We start from the raw sequence: 9,906 nt of genomic DNA, 5'->3' as shown, positions 1-9,906 counted from the left end.
GATTTTGAGTGTTTTATGTTTCTTCCCATTGGTTGAACAACATGGAAAGTGATAGATTTGAGAGAGGGATTAGTTAGCAATTGACATCAACACAAGACTAGCCATGTACATATTTGGATTCTAGGTCTGTTAGTGTTTAGTCATTTGTTGGTTCAATTTTGATTTATATTAAGCAAAGTGTTCTCTAATATGTGTTAGTCAATTTGCTGGTGAATTAAGATTTGATATTGTTTTTTTCCCAAAAAAGTGTTTGATATAGACATAGCATTGTTAGTTTATTGTGTGAATTAAAATTCTATATCAATTTTTTGTTTATTTGTTTAGGCCAATTTATATAATTTTTTAGCATACCAAGTATTTGATATCTAATCACAACTCTCTTATGAAAAACTTTTAGTGAAGTAAAGCCCATTACCGAACTAATTAAATTTTTTTTACCATCTTTGAGTAATTACATTGGAACAATTGTGTTGTTAATTGGTCTAGACTAGCTTGATAATAGATGCACAACTCAAGCTAGCTTGATAATAGATGCACAACTCAAGCACAACACCTGGATGTTTGTTTTGGATGGATATGCTTAAAGTGGTAGATTCTGAATAGAATCCTTATTTTAAAGTTGAAGCTGAACCAAAATCTAAATAAAATCTGTAGGGGTGACAGGCCTAGTAGTATATATCTATGTATATGTTGGGCTGAGGGCCTAATCTGAGGACATCTAATAGTTCGAGGACAGATAACTACTGTCATGGGAGTCCACGTTAGCGAATGAGGAAATGGGGGTTGGAGTTTAGGAAGGTGGTTCAAGGAGGAATGCCTCCTCAGCTGAGCAAAGCAGAGGTCCGAAGGTGCAGACTGCCATCTAGAAGCTACGTTCCGGGAGATTCTATTGATGATGATATACATCATGAAAGCACAGGACATAGGAAAGCTATGAAATATCTAATAGAAAGCTGCTACCACCGCATTGAATACTCTGTTGCTAACTCTCTGGCCGCATTAATGAGGAAGTGATACTTAAATAGTAATTTTCAGTCTTACAGCTACTACCAAAGACTTCAGGAAGGTGCTGATGGGACAAGGATCAAAACTAGCAATCTAATCTACACGTGAAGGATGGAGATAAAAGAAGGAAGATAGTATAAAATAGAAAGAAGGCCTTGAGAAAAGAGGATCGGAGAATTGAGAGAAAAATACTGTAGTAACAAGAACTGTGCCTGTAATCAAATTCAAGAGATATATACAAGAACTGATTTCCTCGGATTGGGCCGATGACGATTTTCTTTAGATAAAACCAGTCTATGTTTACTTTCTTGTCATCTGAATCCATTATAATTGTTACTCAATTCATTAAAGCCTAGTTTTCTAACCCACTCTCTACAAATTCATTGTATTGGGTTCTTTGGGCCTAGATCCTTTTATCCTTTGGGCTTAAAGACCAAAAAACTGCCCTTACAAAATCCATATTAGCTTTTAATTGTAATTTAATTTTATGTTAGACCATTTTAATTTTCTTAATTTTGCTATCAAGTAACTCATTCATAATATTAAACACAAAAGTCAAAATCACTTCTTTATTATTAAAGTTTTGAAATCCGGACTGTTCAAAGAATCGTAAAAGGGAGAGGTTCAAGGTTTTTGAAGTTAGATCAAGGTTGAACAGAGGTCAGACAGTGCTAACGTAATAATTAATTTAAAAATGAATTAATATGAAATAAATAAAAATTAATGCATAAAAATTAATAATCTTGACTAAACATTTAAAGAAATTCAAGTATTTGGAGACTACTAAAAATAAAATGTATTTTTCACTGTTTATTATGGATTTTAAATAGATATTTTCTTATCATTTATAATATTTTAATAAATTTGTACATTAGTCAACATAACAATATCTTTAAAAGCCATGATTTATACCATTAAAATATTTTAACTATTTATTAACCATTGAACAGATTAGGAACGGTACAATTTTAAAGGGGTTATAAATGATAATTCCAAATCTCAAGGTTTAAAGTTTCAAGGTGGCTAGCTGTTAGGCATTTGAGCATCTGATCGTGACTTTTGATTTGGTTCTTTTGGACCACCATTTTTTAGGGGGAAAAAATGTCAGTTCCGTCAATTCAACCAATCACGAGACTCAGACGCAAGTTCGACGGCAGCCGTCCTTCCTCCTCCATCAGAATCCCTTGTTTCTTCGATCTCCTCTACAAAGACCGTTCACTCCAACAATCGGCCCTCTCCACCATCAACTCCTACTCTAAAGGGAGCAAAATTTAAAGTTTGTTTTTCTGTTTGTTTGTTTGTGCTTGTGTTTGTGTTTTTTTTTTTTTTTTTTTGGTTTAGATTCAAAGGGAAGTAGGGAACTATGAGAAGCGGTCTGATTACAGTTCTCAGAACCATAAGGTCCGACCGTGGTTTGCACGGGTTCTTGCTTTTTTCCTATAGAGGGGTTCTTGAGGCTAAAAGAACCGTAAAAATGAGCTATTTGACGTTTTTCCGGTCGGACCGTACGGTCCGGTCCGGGTTTCAAAACCTTGTTTATTATCACTACTATTAAAAGTTTCCATGCATAAGCACGGGTTACAACCTAGTTATTTTATAATAACATTACTATATACCCCTCATTTTATAGAACATAAAAAAATGATTCTAGTGTAAACTTCATGTGAACAATGTTGTTGCTTGTTATCTGCTTTCAAAATTCAATATACAGTAGTTAAAAATCAAACTATGTAGATTTCTAAGTGTGTTGTAAAGAATTTCATGTTTCACATATTTATTTAGCAAAATATATATTTTCTGAAAGGCAAAAAATATTTTTTAAAGGTCCACGCATGGTACAAAAAAACTCCTCTAATGAGTGTTGCCAAAACAAAACAAGATAATATAATAAAGCAAATCTAAAGTTGGCCAAGAAATCTCACACTTCGACCTAGACATCAGTGTCAATAGGACACCTTTGTGCTAGTGGTCTAGGCAACCAAAGAACATCTCCTTATACATTGGATTTTTCATTAAAAAAATATGTAGGCCTCAGTTTTTGAAATTAGATCCAAGTCCGCATGCCGAAACTATGTGAATTTCTGCTCCATGACTTTGAAAAACATTTTGCCATAACCTCAGTCACCCTATCAATTGCCATAGATACATTATCAAATGACTGAGAAATTATATTCCCAAGTTCATCATCTTCTACCCCTCTTCTTTTCTTGCTTTTAGAAGACATTACATTTTGTGACAACACTTGAGAATGTACACCATTAATTTTTGGAGACCTCATTTGATCACCTTTTCGACTTTAATGTTCTCCAAAGATTCTTGATTTTGGGATATCATTATATCAATCTTGTTAATAGTGTTCAATGTAGCATACCTAGCATGTCTCTCCTTTACAATTTCAACATGATCTCCTTTTACTTTATCTTAAGCCTAAAGTTGTGCCATCTTAGGGTAGTTGGGTTTAGGTGTTGTCATCCACTTCTTGGCAGTAGGTTTAGATTATTACAACCAAGAAATATGGTAATACAACAAATATATAATTATGTAATAAAAAATTCAAGTCACAAAAAATGGTAATTTACCACTATGAGTGGCTCCTAAACTTCTGGTTGCTATCCATATATGTAAAGAATCGTTCCATCCAAAACCACTCAATCCATCTTTAAATATGTCATGGAATTCATGAATTTTTTTTTTTCTAGTGTCTTTTGTAGATTTTTCACATTATCATTGTTAATCTCTATGTGAAATTTCTCAACCAACTCTTTCACTATGTCATATTATGCCTTAGAGGTAAAAGTTCCATTAACTCTTCCAACAATGTTCACTTGATATAAAAAAGCATCCACTAAAGAACTATTCATAATGCTAGTCCATTGTACTTCTTTGCTTGGATCTCCATTATTTTTCCTTGATATCTTGCCCATGCTATAATTAGTAGGAAAAAAAAACACATATAAAATAATGTGTAAATATTAACATTAATTTTCGAAAGATAGAGAACAATATCATAAATTTGCATAACATTTATGTTTGTTGATGCCCATTTTTGGCAAAAGGGCCCAATGGCAGAAGAAGTCCAATAATATGAAAAAGGTGAAGAAAGAAAATTGCAAAGTAAAGATCACTGAGCCCGAATGGCAAGACCACGAGCCCACAAAATAACAAAGTAGCTCTAAAGAAAGCAAACGGGCCAAGGAAGTCCCAAAGAATGAAGTAGAAAGCCTATGGGAATCATGAGAAATAGAAAGAAATCTAAAAGGGGTCGGAGGAGCCCAAAGAAAGGAATTGATAAATGGGATTGGTTCAAAGGCCATAAATCCAAAGGAAAAGAATGTGGCAATTGGGCCAAGGAAGTCCAAAAGATTTAGCAAAAGCCCATAGGAATGTAAAAAGTAGGAAAGAACGAAATGGGCCTGAAGACGCCTAAAGAATGAAACGAGCTGAGGATGCCCAAGGATTAAAATGGGCCAGGGAAGCTTAAGATATTGTGTAAACTAGTCCAGCAAGAATGTTGGGCAATAAAAAACTAAAGGGAGGAGTAACACATGAAACTGGGATGGCAGACACTTCAGCCCACAAGCCTAGAGGTAGTACAACAAACAAGGTTAAATGATATCATGACAAAAAAAAATGCAGTGGCACAACATGAGCACCAGCCAGCCTATAGACAAGGGATGAAAGAAGACATGGGCCTAATTAAAGAAGAGAAAGTGCACACCCAAGCAATGTCCAGCTCGAAGAAGGAATGAGATACAAAGAATGAAGACCCAAAAGCTCATCCACGCCACAAGAGTTAAACAAGCCCCCGAGTGTGCGGCAATGTCAGACAAACCTGAAGGCAATGGCAAACGCATGAACGCCAGAACAACAATGGACTTATATGGGAGTGGAGCACGCACACAAGGCTCAAGCACCACCTACTTGTACCCAGCCAATATAGGAGAGGTGGGTCATGGGTCAGAGGTAAGAGAGGGTGTGGTCTAGCGGTAGGAAGAAAGGAGAGCTTATTTTGGGGTTCCCGCTCAAGCTCTTTTAGGGGAAATTTCTTACTGGGATGACATTCCATCCAAAAGAGGCAAACATGATCTAGAATCGCTAGGTGCATGCTATAGAAGTTAGTAAGAGAGAAACCCAACCCTTATCTAGATAAGAGTGCCAAAGGAAGTAAAAAACAAAACAAAACAACTTTCGTTTGGGAATGAGGCATGGCACGGCCAACACAGGGTAGTGGTGGTGGCTGGGCAGCCGGCAAACTAGTAGGCAGTTCTGGAAGGACACCCATAACAAACCAAAAGTAGTTGAGGGGTAAAAATGATAAACTTTGTCGCAGCAAGCAGTATAAAAGCCATAGATGTTCACAGTAAACAATAACACGGAACAACAGAGAGGGATAGGGAACACTAACGGAAAAGAAAGAAAACAAGAAAAACAAGTAAGGAAACAAAGAAAACAAGGAAACCAAGGGTAAGGAAAAAAAATATGAGTCATAGGTGTAAAAGCATGCACCAATAGGCCACTCACTTCTCTCCCTTTCAATAGCTCACTATTTAGTAAGTCAAGAGTCTGAGATCAAGCCACTTAGGTCCATTTTCCAAAGTGAGTAATCTCTACAGCAGGATCCTCCTTTGAGTTTACCCACATTGGTGGTTGGTTCCTTTCTTAGACTTGAATCTACCAAAGGGTCAAGCCCATTCCTTCAACAGACTGATTTTATTTTCTTTTGCCATGGTTGATTAAAAGCTAGCATGACTTCTTTTTACTATTAATCTTTTCCTGCTATAATTACATTATCATACTTCTCTTTTGTGGAATTGTTCAACTATTATTGTTGTCAGTAGGAATATTTTAGTAAAAGTATTTTAGCTATCCTATTGTATTGTGTTTTTCCTGTTATAACGTTTTGTAACAGTATTTCCTGCTATGGGCACACGACACACTCAAGATTCCTTCCAGGTCTTTAACTTGCGCATAAGTTAGCCTAAGGTGTGTTTTAGTTAAGCTAGTCCTGACTCTCCTACCCAGAATCATAGGGTAGGAGCGATCCAGCCCAAGACACAAAAAGGCCCACCACAATGACTAAGAGTGATTGAAACATGACAACATATTCTTAAACAACATGACAACAATAAATGCAAAAGCTTTCACTTTTGGACATAATTTTGCCACATGGCTAATAGTCTAATATTATAGAATCTCTTATAATATCTAGACTTTATAATTATTCCAGGAGAATTTAAGTATTTCACAGACATTTTATAAAAAGTATCTAGACTTAACTTAACATTCAAAAACTAACAGTCTATTGTCTAATGATTCTAAAATTATCCGATGTAGTTTTTCTTGGCTTATTGAGGCCAACAGATGGTAATCACACAATTATAATTAGGTAAAGCTTTCAAACGATTTCATTGGATATGAAGGCTAAACACAGAATTCTCCTTACTAAGACTTGGAGGTTGTAAAGTTGTGATTTCCAACTCTTTTGTATTGGCTTTAATTCTGTACCAAATTCGATTGTAATTTCTTCAATCATTCTCCCTGTATGTATGTATGTAAGTTTATTTCTCCTGTATGTATGTATGTAAGTTTATTTCTAAGGGATGAGTGTGAGAGATTGGTGAAAAATCAAGCTTCGAAGATGAATCAATGGAATTCGCGACTAGCTTGCGAGTAGCTCACAAGAAGCAACTTGCGAAAAGGCCACATGTGAAATACATGACTGGAAGCTGAAGAATCGTGTCAAGTTGTCAAGTTCGCGAGAAGAGCCATCTCGGGAAGTACCCGTGAAAGTTTCTGTTTGGCAAAATGTTGTTTTGCTTTACCAAATTCTTTACCCACACTATAAATATCCTCATTATCCACGAATTGTAAAGAGTTCTTTTTAGAGAGAAAACCCTAGCAAATACACTTGAGAGTTAGAGATTGTTATACCCACAATCATCTACACATTTCCTTGTGGTTTTCCTCAACTCCTACCTCTCCATCTCTAGATCCTTGAGAGGTTGTTAGCCTAAACACTTACTACACCCATTCTAAGTGTCAATTGAGACTTTGGGGTTGTTAGGAAGCATTGAAAGGAGCCATTCATTGGCAGATGCAATCGGGCTGAATTGCGGGATTCGGGAAGCTAGAGAAGACAAGACTCCGAGAAGTCCATTGGTAGCAGGAGCTTGGAGGGCTCAAGTACATGGGGTATACTAAGCTTGGAGGGTCTTTTGTTATTCGTGTAGTCCAACTTTATTCTCTAGTGGATCAATTTTGACTTGGAGGATCGCGGAGAGGTTTTTCTCCAAGTTCTTTGGTTTCCTCTTCAATAACATGTCTTGGTATTATCTTGTATTTGCATTTCTCTTCCCTACTCTTTAAGTTTTCATTTTATTGTTGATGATGGATGAATATGGCTTTGGGTAGCTTTATCGGTTCATTGCACTTATTTACTCTTGTTCCGCGCTTAACTTAAGTTAGAGTACAAGCAATCTAGCCGTAATATTTAATTGGGAGTCTGAACAAGCTCTTGGGTTTTAGCACAAATCCGAGCTTTTAGAGGTATCAAGCACTTAATTATGAAAATATATAGCACTATCCCATTACTGCAAAACTGAAAATGGAAAATATTTTATTTAGACTACCTTGTAGACCCAGAGATTAAGACACTAATAATGAGTTGCAACACTAGAATTCATACACAAAAGATAATGATAGGGACTGAAACTTCATAATTAGCAATATTATAAAGCAAAACAAAAATATACTTATGATTGCATAGAGATTTTTATTTATAAAAAATATTTCAATTTTATTTTTATACCTCCAAACTTTTCACAATATTAACTAGAGGTATTTTACACAGACAACCCCCAAATTTCTGTTGAGAAAATAATATGCATTAGGAAATCTTACACAGTCACCCTCCAAATTTCTTCCAATATAACATAATGAACTCAATTTTATTGCAAAAAGACTACAAAATATAGTATCTTGTTTGAAAGTACTATATTTTGGTGAAGATGGCAGACGTGAGAGCACAACGTTTGATCAATGGACGGCAATCATATTATTCATAACAAAAAAATATGCCATATTTACTTGTAAAATGTGATAAATTTATATATTTTGGCTGTAGACAGCCATTTCGGTTATTCTAAAATTCCTCACCAAGAAGTAGTTTAATTTACTTGTTTGAAGGCTATAGCTACATCTATGTGTGAAAGCCAGAAAGAAAATGAAATACAACATAAACGCCAATGTGTTACTTACATCAGTACATAGATAATAACCCTCCGGAGTTTGGATACAAGAAATGAAACCAACAATATATATCAACTGCGGCTAGTGGCGGCTCTAGGAATTTTTTTATTTTTTTATTTTTTTTTATTTTTATTTTTTTTTCAGGGTGGTCATTAGGAAACTTAAATTATACAATATATATATATATATATATAAGTAGAGACCTCACGTAGGAGTACATAAGGTTCTGTCAAGTGGCACATTCTATATAAAGAGAATTGAAATATTCTCAAGTGCCACATCAGAGATAAGAACAAATAAAATATTGACTTTTTGTTTCATTTGATTCAATGTTTCAAGATTTTTCATTCCTCACATATATACACAAAACTCTTTGCATTTTAATTCACCATTTTCGCTTCTTGCACTTCTACCCCTTTATATATATATATATATACATACACATACATATACATACATACATACACATAAGCAAAAAATGATGTCATTTATTTTCAATCTTTTGACGACACCTACTTAGCTCTAACATTGTTGTTTCATCTAATCCTAACCGATATGAGTTGGCTACAGTCAAGGAAGGGAAGCTTGAATTTTTTATTGAGTGACAACATCAATTACAATTTTGATGTTAAGGTTGAACGTTGTGGATTCGTGAGTTTTGTAATTGACGTGATTGAATGTGGGTGTTAGGGATGTGTATTTTGTTTTAGAATTAAGGAGAAAAAAAAAAGACACATTCTATATATATCAACTTTTATTCTATAATATTTCTCCAAGGTTGTTTATATATATATATATATATATATCTCATTCATTCAATTGAATAATTATAATAGATATGTGTGTGCAATTTATAATGGTTACTTTTTATGATAAACTTATTACTAATAAAGTTCTATAACAATTATGTTATAATACATATACAACATATTCCAAAACCATCTTACAAAAGATATTACAACATTATCCGTGCATCGCGCGGGAAATTTACTAGTATTTAATAAAAAAGATAGTTATATCTCATTATTAATGCTACAAGTTATATCTTTTTCAAAATTTTAGTTAACTAAAATTTTTCTTGGATTTATTTTTTTATTTTTTATTTTTTTGTTTGTAAAGGCCCAATATATTGTTAAAAGGACCAAAGTTTGATTACAAACTTAATTGTAGCCTTAGACTACAACTTTCACTAAACAAATTAATATGACTACATAGTTTGAAAATCTAACAATTGAATTGTATGTTTTTTTATGTCTTTAAAACACATGTCAAGTTTCATGTACATGTCAATCGGATGTTATTTACTATTTGATTTATAAACTTATTTTTTGCGTATAATTTTAGATTATAAAAACTCGAAAATTAAACATTTGATTGATGACATAAACTATTTATCTTTAATCTTCTTGAAGTTTTGCAAGCATGGAGGATATAAGAAAAAAAATGTAATCTAATTGTAGAATTGTTAAAATTCATATATAATAAAATAATATTGAGTGGAGTTATAGGCTTATAGCTTTAATCTACAATCAAGTTTGTTGCTATATTTTGTCCAAAGTTTAATTATATTGGACCTAAAAAAATTTAAGGTGGTCGCACATTTTTTTAAGGTAAAAAAGATCATAAAATTTTTAAATTTTATATATAATAATG

The sequence above is a fragment of the Quercus suber genome, unplaced genomic scaffold (genome assembly GCF_002906115.3).
Source record: "Quercus suber isolate HL8 unplaced genomic scaffold, Cork oak 2.0 scaffold_290, whole genome shotgun sequence".
NCBI classification, from domain to species: domain Eukaryota; kingdom Viridiplantae; phylum Streptophyta; class Magnoliopsida; order Fagales; family Fagaceae; genus Quercus; species Quercus suber.
The sequence above is the reverse complement of the archived record's forward strand: the minus strand, read 5'-3'. Positions refer to the sequence as shown.